The sequence below is a fragment of the Loxodonta africana genome, chromosome 1 (genome assembly GCF_030014295.1).
Source record: "Loxodonta africana isolate mLoxAfr1 chromosome 1, mLoxAfr1.hap2, whole genome shotgun sequence".
NCBI classification, from domain to species: domain Eukaryota; kingdom Metazoa; phylum Chordata; class Mammalia; order Proboscidea; family Elephantidae; genus Loxodonta; species Loxodonta africana.
Window position 1 is genome coordinate 1,571,603 of NC_087342.1, and position 13,508 is coordinate 1,585,110.

The window sequence follows — 13,508 nt, forward strand, 5'->3', positions numbered from 1 at the left end:
TTCTGATGAATATTATGAAAAAATCTTGAACACAGCCTGACACCTGGTAAGCATTCAACAAACATTAAGTGAAATATTAGATGACTCAGTAGATGAACTTAAACACATGTCCCAAAATTTCAGATACGAGTTTCAAGATGTTAGAGATCAAAATAGGTGGGAAAATGTTAGATTTTGAGTAGAGAAAAATTAAATTGCACTTCTTATTTGTGCAGTGGCTTTGAACACATTACTCAAACTTTCTAATTTTCTTAATGTGTAAAATGGGGCATAATAATATTTTGTCTTTCTACTTTCTGGGATTGAAAGTTTGTCCCTATGTACCCTAACCTTAATATTCAGGATCCCTTCTGTTTCTAAAAGTAACAACCTTTATTAAACATGTGTCTGTGTTTTCTCAAATTACTAACATATGATGGAATAGATCACCTTTAAAAAAAAATCTACTGGGAAAAATATAGTTAGCATCTGAAATTCTGCAGTCTTCTCTGAGGAAGCATTTTATGTGCAAAGGTAAACAGCAACTGTGGAATGGAAGCCTAGTTTTGAACACTCGTAATAGCTATGATTAAGACGATTATCTGTCTCTAGAGAAATGCCGCCATCTTCTGTGACCCAATGCTTTCAAGTTCAATAAGATAGAATACTTCCATGATAGTTTAAATCCCAGAATGACCTTTACTCAACAGTGTCTGAGTAATAGTTTCTGAACATTCCAGAAATCAAATTTTATAGCCAACTGGCTGCATTGACGGGCAAGTCAAAGGATAAAGCTCATGAAAGCCTGTGCTCTCCAAGGGTTCAGACCTAATGAATTGGAGTGTATCACAGTACATGGGAAATGCATTGAAGTTTACAGAACATTGCCTAGAGGAAAATAACCCAAGTTAGATTTTAGTTTAGTTGAATAAAAAATGCTCAAGTCAGTTTATCTTATCTTCTTCCTTTGGGAAAAATTACTATCATTAATTTCCAAATACAGTTATTTGTCTCACAACATGCCTTTGAACAGCATCCAACTGCATATTCCCCCACAGCCCCAGAAGATTTTACAGGCAGTCCCCGGATTATGAACGAGTTCAGTTCCTAAGCCTGTCTTTAAGTCAAATTTTACGTAAGTCAGAAGTTAGGTATGGTTCATATCTAATGTCAGTTAGTCAAATGTTTGTCTTAGTATATGGTATATAGTGTACCTTTCTATGCATAAAAATATTAAAGAAACACTTCCAGATACACCAAAACATCCTTAAAATATTAATTTTGTTGTTGTTGTTGTTAGGTGCCATGGAGTCAGTTCTGACTAACAGCGACCCTGTGTACAACAGAACTAAATACTGCCTGGTCCTGAGCCATCCTCACAATCGTTGTCATGCTTAAGCCCATTGTTGTAGTCACTGTGTCAACCCATCTCATTAAGAGTCTTCTTCTTCTTCAATGACCCTCTTCACAGTATGATGTCCTTACCCAGGGACTGGTCCCTCCTGAAAACATGTCCAAAGTATGTGAGGTGAACTCTCAACAGCCTTGCTTCTAAGGAGCAATCTGGCTCTACTTCTTCCAAGACAGGTTTTTTCATTCTTCTGGCAGTATATGGTGTATTCAATATTCTTCACCAAAACCATAATTCAAATGAGCCAATTCCTCTTCAGTCTTTCTTATTCATTGTCCAGATTTTGAATGCTTATGAGGCAATTGAAAATACTATGGCTTGGATCAGGTGCACCTTAGTCCTCAAAGTGAGATCTTTGTTTTTTAACACTTCAAAGAGGTCTTTTGCAGGAGATTTGCCCAATGTAATACATCTTTTGATTTCTTGACTGCTGCTTCCATGGGTGTTGATTGTTGATCCAAGTAAAGTGAAATCCTTGACAACTTCAGTCTTTTCTCCATTTGTAGTGATGTTGCTTATTGGTCCAGTTATGAGGATTTCGGTTTTCTTTATATTGAGGTGCAATCCATACTGAAAGCTGTAGTCTTTGATCTTCATCAGTAAGTGCTTAAAGTCCCTTTCACTTTCAGCAAACAAGGTTGTGTCATCTGTACAACACAGGTTGTTAATGAGTCTTCCTCCAATCCTCATGCTATGTTCTTCTTCATACAGTCCAGCTTCTTGGCTTATTTGCTCAGCATACAGATTGAATAAATGTGGTGAAAGGATACAACCCTGATGGACGCCTTTTCAGACTTTATCTTTTTTCCTGACAATATCCCCTTTTTCTGTTCGAATGACTGCCACTTGGTCTATGTACAGCTTTCTCATAAGCACAGTTAAGTGCTCTGGAATTCCCATTCTTCCACTGTTATCCATAATTGGTTGTGATCCACACAGCTGAATACCTTCGCGTATTCAATAAAACACAGGTAAACATCTTTCTGGTGTTCTCTGCTTTCAGCCAGGATTCATTTGACATGAGCAATGAATGATATTCATCATTCCATGTCCTCTTTTGAATCTGGCTTGAATTTCTGGCAGTTCCCTGTTGATGCAGCCATCTTTGAACGATTTTCAGCAAAATTTTGCTTGTATGTCATAGTAATGATATTGTTCAATAATTTCCACATTCTATTGGATCACCTTTCTTTTGAATGGGCACAAATATGGATCTCTTCCAGTCGGTTGGTCAGGAAGCTGTCTTCCAAATTTCTTGACATAGACACATGAGCACCTCCAGTGCTGCATCTGTTTGTTGAGACATCTCAGTTGTATTCTGGCAATTCCTGGAGTCTTGTTTTTTGTCAGTGCCTTCAGTTCAACTTGGATCTCTTCCATCAGTACCATCAGTTCTTGACCATATGCTACCTCCTGGAATTCATTTTGGTATGGTGACTCTGTGTATTTCTTCCATCTTCTTTTGATGCTTCCTGTGCCATTCAGTATTTTCTCCATAGAATTCTTCAGCATTGCAGCTTGAGGCTTGAATTTTTTTCTTCAATTATTTTAGCTTGAGAAATGCTGTGCATGTTCTTCCCTTTTGGTTTTCTAACTCCAGGTATTTGCACATTTCATTATGATACTTTATTTTGTCTTCTCAAGCTGCCCTTTGAGATCTTTTGTTCAGCTCTTTTACTTCATCATTTTTTCTGTTCATTTTAGTTACTCTACGCTCAAGAGCAAGTTTCAGAGTCTCTTTTGACACCCGTTTTGGTCTTTTCTTTCTTTCCTATTTTTTTAATGACCTTTTGCTTTCTTCATGTATATAACGTCTTTGATGTCATCTCACAACTTATCTGGTCCTTGGTCACTAGTGTTCAATGCCTCAAATCTATTGAGACGGTCTCCAATTCAGGTGGGATACACTCAAAGTCATATTTTGGCTTTCGTGGACTTGCTCTAATTTTGTTCAGCTTCAACTTGAACTTGTGTATGAGCAATTGATGGTCTGTTCCACAGTTGGCACTTGGCCTTGTTCTGACTGGTAACATGGAGCTTCTCCCTTGTCTCTTTCCACAGATGTAGTTGATTTGATTTCTGAGTGTTCCCTCTGGCAAGGTCCACATGTATAGTCACCATTCATATTGCTGAAAAAGGTATTTGCAATGAATAAGTCCATGATCTTGTAAAATTCTATCTCTCCATCACTGGAGTCATTTGTTTCACACGGCCGTATTTTCCAACTACAAATCCTTCTTCTTTGTTTCTAACTTTCACATTCCAATCACCAGTAATTGTCAATGCATCTTGATTGCATGTTTGATCAATTTCAGACTGCAGAAGTTGGTAAAAATCTTCGATTTCCTCATCTTTGGCATTAGTAGTTGGTGCATAACTAGGCTTTCTTGTAGATGTGTGGATATCACTCTATCACAGACAGGGTTGTAATTCAGGGTAGATCTTTCTTCTTTTTTTCATTGTGCTTTAAGTGAAAGTTTACAATTCAAGTCAGTTTCTCATACAAAAATTTATACACACGTTGTTCTGTGACCCTGGTTGCTCTCTCTATAATGTGACAGCACACTCTTCCTCTCCACCCCATATTTCCTGTGTCCTTTCAACCAGCTCCTGTCCCCCTCTGCCTTCTCATCTCACCTCTAGACAGGAGCTGCTCACATAGTCTCATGTGTCTATTTGAGCAAAGAAGCACACTCCTCACAAGTATCATTTTATGTCTTAGAGTCCAGTCTAACCTTTGTCTGAAGAGTTGGCTTTGGGAATGGTTTTAGTTTGGGGCTGACAGAGTTAACAGGGCTAACAGAGAGTCTGGGGCCATGTCCTCTAGGGTCCAGTCAGACCATTAAGTCCAGTCTTTTTGCTGGAATTTGAGATCTGCAACTCACTTTTCTCCTGCTCCATCAGGGATTCTCTGCTGTGTTCACCGTCAGGGCAGTCACTGGTGGCAGCCGGGCACCATCTAGTTCTTCCAGTCTCAGGCTGATAGAGTCTCTGGTTTATGTGGCTCTTTCTGTCTCTTGGGCTCATATTTTCCTTGTGTCTTTGTTGTTCTTCATTCTCTTTTACTCCAGGTGGGTTGAGACCAATTGATGCATCTTAGATGGCTGCTTGCTAGCTTTTAAGACCCCAGATGCCACTCACCAAAGTGGGATGAAGAATATTTTCTTAATACACTTTGTTATGCCAATTGACCTAGATGTCTAGTGAAGTTTAGGTCAATTGGCATAACAGACCCCTGCCCCTGCTACTTTGTCCTTCAAAGTTTTTGGTTGTGTTCAGGAAACTTCTTAGCTTTTGGTTTAGTCCAGTTATGCTGACTTCCCCTGTACTGTGTGTTGTCCTTGCCTTCACTTAAAATAATTCTTGTCTATTGTCTAGTTAGTGAATACCCCTCTCCCTCCCTCCCCACCTTCATAACCATCAAAAAATGTTTTCTTCTGTGTTTAAACCTTTTCTTGATTTCTTATAATAATGGTCTCATACAACATTTGTCCTTTTACAACTGAATAATTTCACTCAGCATAATGCCTTCCAGAATCATCCATGTTATGAAATGTTTCACGTTATTCATAGTTACTCTTTATCATTGCATAGTATTCCATTGTATGAATATACCATAATTTTCTTATCCATTCATCCATTGATGGGCACCTTGGTTTTTTCTGTCTTTTTGCTATTGTGAGCAGTGCTGCAATGACCATGAGTGTGTATAAATCTATTTGTGTGAGGACTCTTATTTCTCTACAATATATTCCAAGGAGTGGGATTGCTAAATGACATGGTAGCTCTATTTCTAGCTTATTAAGGAAGCACCAAATCGATTTCCAAAGTGGTTGTACCACCAGCAGTGTATAAGTGTTCCAGTCTCTCCACAACCTCTCCAACGTTTATTATGTTGTGGTTTTTGCATTAATGCTAGCAACGGTGGGGTGAGATGGTATCTCATTGTAGTTTTCATCTGTTTTTTTCCAACGACAGTGAGCATTTCCTCGTGTATCTCTTAGCTGCCCAAATGTCTTTTTTGGTGAAGTGCCTGTTCATATCCTTTGCCCATTTTTTAATTGAGTTATTTGACTTTTTGTTGTTGAGGTTTTGCAGTTTCTTGTAGATTTTAGGGATTAGACTCTGATCGGATTTGCTGTAGCCAAAATTTTTTTCCCAGTCTATGACTGTCTTTTTACTCTTTTGGTGAAGTTTTTGGATGAGCATAGGTGTTTGATTTTCAGGAGCTCCCAGTTATCTAGTTTCTCTTCTGGTGTTTGTATATTGTTAGTAATGTTTTGTATACTGTTTATGCCATGTTTTAGGGTTCCTAGTATTGTCCCCATTTTTTCTTCCAAGGTCTTTATCATTTCCGACTTTATAGTTAGGCCTTTGATCTATTTTGAGTTAGTTTTTGTAAATGGTGTGAGGTATGGGTCTTGTTTCATTTTTTTGCAGATGGATATCCCATTATGTCAGCACCATTTGTTAAAGAGACTGTCTTTTCCCCAAAATGGACTTGGGACCTTTGTTAATTATCAGCTGCTAATATGTGGATAAATTTATGTCTGGATTCTCATTTCTGTTCCATTGGACTATGTATCTGTTGTTGTACCAGTACCAGGCTATTTTGACTACTGTGGCGGTATATAGGTTCTAAAATCAATTAGTGTGAGGTCTCCCACCTTCTTCTTCTTCAGTAATGGGTTGCTTATCCAGGGCCTCTTTCCCTTCCATATGAAGTTGGTGATTTGCTTCTCCATCTCATTAAAAAATGCCATTGGAATTTGGATAGGAATTGCATTGTATCTAAAGATAGCTTTAGGTAGAATAGACATTTTTATAATGTTAAGTCTTCCTATCCATGAGCAAGGTATGTTTCTCCATTTATGTAGGTCTCTTCTGGTTTCCTGCAGTAGTGTCTTGTAGCTTACTTTGCATAGATAGGTCTTTTGCTTCTCTAGTTAGATTTATTCCTAAGTATTTTACCTTCTTGGGGGCTACCGTAAATGGTATTGATTTGGTGATTTCCTCCTCAACGTTCTCTTTGTTAGTGTAGAGAAATCCATCTGATTTTTGTATGTTTATCCTGTATCCAGATATTTTGGTGAACTCTTCTATTATTTCCAGTAGTTTTCTTGTGGATTCTTTAGGGTTTCCTGTGTATAAGAGCATATCATTTGCGAACAGAGGTACTGTTATTTCTTCCTTACCAACTTCGATGCTCTTTCTTTCTTTTTCTAGCCTAATTGGTCTGGCTAGGACCTCCAGCATAATGCTGAATAAAAGTGGTGATAAAGGGCTTCCTTGTCTGGTTCCAGTTCTCAAGGAAAATGCTTTTAGACTCTCTCCATTTAGGATGATGTTAGCTGTTGATTTTGTATAAATGTCCTTTATTATGTTGACAAATTTCCCTTCTATTCCTATTTTGCTGAGAGTTTTTTATTATGAATGGGTGTTAGACTTTGTCAAATGCCTTTTTTGCATCGATTGGTAAGATTGTGTGGTTCTTGCCTTTTGTTTTATTTATGTGATGGATTACATTAATTGTTTTTCTAATGTTAAACTATCCTTGCACACCTGGTATGAATCCCACTTGGTCATAGTGAATTATTTTTTTGATATGTTGTTGAATTCTATGGGCTGGAGTTTTGTTGAGGAGTTTTTGTGTCTAAGCTCATGACAGATATTGGTCTGTAATTTTCTTTTTTTTTGTGGTGTCTTTATCTGGTTTTGGTATCAGGGTTATGCCAGCTTCATAGAATGAGTTGGGGAGTATTTCATCGTTTTCTATGCTCCGAAATACCTTCAGTAGTAGTGGTGTTAACTCGTCTCTGAAAGTTTGGTAGAATTCTCCAGTGAAGCCATCAGGGCCAGGGCTTTTTTTGGGGGGGGCAGTTTTTGAATTACCTTTTCCATATCTTCTTTTGTTATAGGTTTATTTAGTTGTTCTACCCCTATTTGTGTTAGTTTAGGTAGGTAGTGTGTTTCTAGAAACTCATCCATTTCTTCTAGGTTTTCAAATTTGTTAGAGTACAGTTTTTCATAGTAATCTGTTATGATTCTTTTAATTTCAGTTGTGTCTGTCTTGATATCACCCATCTTATTTCTTCTTTGGGTTATTTGCTTCCTCTTCCATTTTTCTTTTTTCAGCTTGACCAATGGTTTATCAATTTTGTTGATTTTTCCAAAGAACCAGCTTTTGGTCTTCTTAACTCTTTCAATTGTTTTTCTGTTTTCTATTTCATTTATTGCTGCTCTAATTTTTATTATTTGCTTTTTCTAGTGCCCAAGGGCTTCTTTCGCTGTTCTCTTTCTATTTGTTTGAGTTGTAGGGATAATTCTTTGATTTTGGCCCTTTCTTCTTTTTGGATGTGTGCATTTATTGCTATAAATTGACCTCCGAGCACTGCTTTTGCTGTGTCCCAAAGGTTCTGGTAGGAAGTGTTTTCATTCGCATTGGTTTCTATGAATGTCTTTATTTCATCCTTAATTTCTTTTATAACCCAGTAGTTTTCGAGTGAGGTGTTGCCCAGTTTCCATGTGTTTGATTTTTTCTCCTTGCTTTTTCTGTTGTTGATTTCTACTTTTACGGCTTTATGTTCAGAAAAAATGTTTTGTAATATTTTGATGTTTTGGATTTTGTTAAGTTTGCTTTATGGCCTAACATGTGGTCTATTCTGGAGAATGTTCCATGAAAGAACATTGGGAAAAAAAGTGTACTTGGCTGCTGTTGGATGGAGTGTTCTGTATATATCTATGAGGTCAAATTGGTTGATTGTGGCATTTAGATCTTCCACGTCTTTATTGAGCTTCTTTCTGGGTGTTCTGTTCTTCACTGAAAGTGGTGTGTTGAAGTCTCCTACTATTATGTTGGAGCTCTCTGTCTCATTTTTCAATGCTGTTAGAGTTTGTGTTATGTATTTGGAGGCCTGTCATTGGGTGTGTGGATATTCATTATGGCTACATCCTCCAGGTGTATTGGCCCTTTTATCATTATATTGTGTCTTTCCTTATCCTTTGTGGTGGATTTTATTTTAAAGTCTATTTCTGTCAGAGGTTAATATTGGCAGTCCTGCTCTTTTTTGATTGTTTTTTGCTTGATTTTTTTCATCCTTTGAATTTTAGTTTGTTTTTGTGTTTAAGTCTAAGTTGTGTCTCTGGTAGTCAGCATATAGATGGATCATGCTTTTTTATCCATTCTGCCACTCTCTATCTCTTCATTGGTGCATTTAGTCCATTTACATTCAACGTAATTATTGATAGGTATGAGTTAAAAAAAAATTTTTTTATGAGTTAGTTTGATGTCTTTTGTGTGTGTGTGTTGTTGACGGTTTCTTTTTTCCACTTAATTTTCTGTGCTGAGTCATATTCCTCTATCTATTGTCTTTTCCTCTTTTTCATTGTTGTTGTTTTTGTATTTGCTCAGACTTTCTGTTTTTCTTGTTTTTTACTTTGATGTGTAGTACTGTTAGTTTCCTTTATGGTTACCTTAATGTTTACCCCTATCTTTCTAAGTTTAAACTAAACTTTTATTTCTTTATATTGTCTTGACTTCCTCTCCATAGGAAAGATCTCTGAATGCATTTTTAGTTCCTCTTTATTGATTTGATGTTGCCATCTTTTACATCATGACTTCTCTGTTTCCCTGTTTTGAGTGTTTTAGCTTTTATTTATTTTTGTGATTTCCCCATCTGGGTTGATATTGGGTTGCTCTGTCCTGTATTCTAGTCTTGGATTGTTACCTGATGTTATTGATTTTCTAACCAGAGGACTACCTTTAGTATTACTTGTAATTTTAGCTTGTTTTTTTGAAACTTCCTTAAACTTCTGTTTATTTGGAAATTTCCTAATTTTGCCTTTATATTTGAGAGAGAGTTTTGCTGGATATATAATTCTTGGCTAGCAAATTTTTTCTTTCAAGGCTTAATATATGTCATCCCATTGCCTTCTTGCCTACATGGTTTCTGCTGAATAGTCTGAGCTTAGTCTTATTGACTCTCCTTTGCAGGTGTCTTTTCCTTTATCCCTACCCTATCTTAAAAGTCTGTGTTTATCTTTGGTTTTCACAAGTTTGATTATAATAAGTCTTCATGACTTTCTTTTGGGACCTACCTTGTGTGGGGTTCGGTAAGCATCCTGGGTAGATATCATCTCATCTTTCATGATATCAGGGAAGTTTTCTCCCAACAAATCTTCAACAACTCTCTCTGTATTTTCTGTTATCCCCTTCTGTTCTGGTACTCCAATCACTCATAGGTTATTCCTCTTGATAGAGTCCCACATCATTCTTAGGGTTTCTTCATTTTTTTTTAATTCTTTTATGTGGTTTTTCCTTAAATTTGTTGGTCTCAAGTACTTTATCTTCGATTTCACTAATTTTGACTTCCATTGCCTCAGTTCTGCTCCTATGACTTTCTATTGGGTTTTATAATTCTGAATTTTATTGTTAACTTCTGGATTTCTGTTTGCTATTTCTCTATGGCTTCTTAAAAAAAAAAACTTGCAGCCTATTAAATTTGTTATTATGCTTTTCTCTAATCTTCTTAATTTCCTTTAATGTTTTTTTTTTCTGTGTGTTGCTTGGCTTGTTCTGCTTTTTTCCATATATTAATCTTTTGTATTCTACCTCTGGTAATTCCAGGAAGTTCTCTTCATCTGGAAGATTTCTCGATTCTTTGTTCTGGGAACTTGCTGAAGCCATCATAGTCTGCCTCTTTATGTGACTCAATATTGACTGTTGTCTCGAGCCATCAATATGTTATTGTATTTATTTATTTTATGTTTGCTTACTGTGTCTAGGTTCTTGATTTGTTGTGTTTTGATATGCCCACATAGGCTGCTTGAGTGAGCTAGTTTGATTCTTTGCACCGTTGAAGTTCTAACATCCTGTCACCATGTGGTTATAGCTGTTACTCAGTATATGAGTCCAGGAGTGTGCTTAATTTTCTTGTATGGATTCAGCTCAGGTGTCCAGGTAGTCAGCCACCAGGTGTGTGGTGCAGACTCTCACCTACAGTCTTAGATGAGCAGGGGTGATTGGTGTAGGTACAGATATCTGGCTGCAGTAGGGTGTCACATGCTGAGCAAGGCAGGTGGCTGACAAGTGCCCTTAAGTGTCTGTGAGGAAAGCATGTCCCTGTTCCCTAGAGCAACCAGGTTGGTGGATTTTGCAGCCAGACTATGGGCACCCAATGCTTTTGGCTGTAAATACTGGGAGGTACCACTTATCCTTGGACCCCTGTCATGGGTGGCTAGGTGTCATGGGTCCTTGAGTCCCTGATGTGGGTATGAAAGTACCCTGCTTAATAGGCAGAGCAGTGTCAAAAGTCATGAACCTGTCTCTCCACCATACAGCTGAAACAGTTGAAATTAGACTTAGGTATATACCCTGTTTTACTATGCTAATGAGGGCCTCCACTGTTGAAATGGGCCCCCATGGGCCTATGCAGCAGTGAAAGGCATTTAAAGTCCTCGGACCCCTTATCCCTGTGCCTAGGCAGAGGAGCTGTTTCTGTCCTGAGTCACCAGCTTAGGGGGTCTGGCAGATTATTTTTTCCCTGTTTTTAATTTCTTCCTTCTCCAAGGCTAGGAGAATGGCTCAGGGTGAGAGACAGGTCCTACATCTGCCCCAGGCAAAGCGGTTATCACTTGAAGCCGGCTCAGGACCTGGTGCAGAGTGGGGAAGGGTCAGGAAAATGGGAGAGGGCTGCTTTTTGATCCATGGGGTAGATTAGACGCATGTACTTATCTTCTGCCAAGAGTACTGCTTTTCACTGATTCTGGAAGCATGAGTGGGCTTTCCACTGCTCAGTCTGTCCCGATATGTAAAACATGTCCTAAATGCCACTGCTTGCCTCACTGCACTCGAGCAAGCGGATCCAGCTCCATATCAGCAATGAGCTCAAGCATAACAGCGATTGTAAGGACGATGCAGGATGGGACAGTGTTTTGTTCTGTTGTGCCTAGGGTTGCTATAAGTCAGAACTGACTTGACAGCACCTAACAACAACAACATACATAAGAACCAAATATTTGAAATGACTCACATGTACTCTACAGCAAGCCTTTTACCCTACAATATATATTACAGATAGTTTCATATCAGTATGCAGGTATTCACCTCATTCTTTTTAAATGTTACATAGTATTCCATAGTATGAATGTGCTATATTTTGTTTAACCATTCACCTATTGATTTACATGTGAGTCATTTCAAATATTTTATTCTTATGTACATTGTTGTTTCAGCCACTGTGTCAATCCACTTCATTGAGGGTCTTCCTCTTTTCTTCTGACCCTGTACTTTGTCAAACATGATGTCCTTCTCCAGGGACTGATCCCTCCTGACATGTCCAAAGTATGTAAGAAGCAGTCTCGCCATCCTTGCTTCTAAGGAGCATTCTGGTTGTTCTTATGTATACTACTGCAAATATATTGAATATATTTGTCCATGCCTCTTTGTACATAAGTGCAGATACAAAAAAGTAAAGGTATCTGTACCTGTTTATACCCTCACCTACTTTCCCACGTTCCCACCAACACTCGATATCAAATATTTCAATTTTTGTGTTTACTGAGAGGAAAATAGTATCTAACCGCTGTTTTAATTTGTATTTTTTTGATTAAGTAGTGATACTGAGCAACTTCTCATAAGTGTATTGGTTATTTGTATTTTCTCTTTAATCAGCTACCTGCTGATATACATAAGTAAACCCTTGCTGGGCTCTATGCAGTTTTTTCAATCAAGTTGTATCTTCCTACATAGATGTCATAATTGTTTAATTACTCTAGCTTTTAAATATGCTTTAGTATCTTGTAGGAGATCTCTTCCCATTTGTATAGACCTTTTTACTTGCAAATTGTTTACACAAGGAAATATCTAATCTTGCATCACACCTGTGACCAAATGACAGATCTTACTCACCATTTCTTAGAGGTGAGGAAATGAAACCACACAATTGTACAAAGTCAGATAAACCTAGATCTTTGGGGTGTTTTTCTTGTAGACTAAAGTTCTGTAATTCTACCCAGGTGCCACAGAAGCCTAGGAGCTTAAAGGGGAGGTAACTTAGGAAAGAGGCCACCAGAGTCATGAGCCACAAAGCCTGACTGAAAAATTTCTGACTATTCCTGGGTCCCCAAGCTTGGCCATCTCACAGCCTGTATGTGTTCCACTTGTAGTCATCAAGCAAATTCTTCAACCTTTTTGGTTATGTTTTCTGTTTCAACTTGCTACAAATAATAGGTCAGACACAGGTCCCAAATAGTGCAAGATCTAAAACATATGTCTGTGCAAGGAGGCCACAGAGGTAGAACTACAAAGCCTAAAGTCAATTTCATTTTTTAGCAGAGTTTTTAAATGTCTGTTGAACACATTTATTTGAAAAGTAAGTTTTGTTCACCCAAAATGCCATGCTGTCAACAAGCATATCAAAGAAGTTGTTCAAGTCCCTGCCTTCAGGAGCATATAATCTTGTTGGACGGCAAATGCTTCTCTTTCCTTAATGCCCCTTCTGTATGTGCAGAGAACACCAGTGTGAACTGGTTCAGAAAAGGTAATGGAAGTAAAGTCAAGTTGAAGGAGACTACAATTCCCCAGTACAATTCAGTCAGTTCCAAGCCGAATAGGAATCCTTACCAATTACCTTGGAGCCCTTCAATACAGGCTGTAGAATAGCTTGATTGACCTGCCAGCTTTATGCAGTGGGCCTGGTCTAACTTAGAAGACATTCCTTGGACCCCTGTGAGACTGTAGAGTTCTACCATGCTTTCCTGGTTCTGCAGCAGAACCTTAGATATGAAGCATTTTCTCAGGTCAGCTGATCTTCCTCCCATGGTGAGGAAGTTTTCTTCTGCTCAGATAGTCCTCCCCTGAACTTCGTGTCTTTCTTCACTAACTTTTCAGACACTTTCATGCTCCTTCTGGAAATTTCTGGTTCTAGAACAATTGCACTTTTTATTCCCCTCCCTTTCCCCATCCCAACTTTCTAGAAGAAGGCCTAAGAGTAAGAAGGTAATAGTATTATGGGAAAACCCTGAGTTAGGATCCTGGCTCTACCACATAATAATTGGAGCTTCAACTTTCTTGATTAAAATAATAATACCTACCTGCCTCATCAGATTGATTAAGATA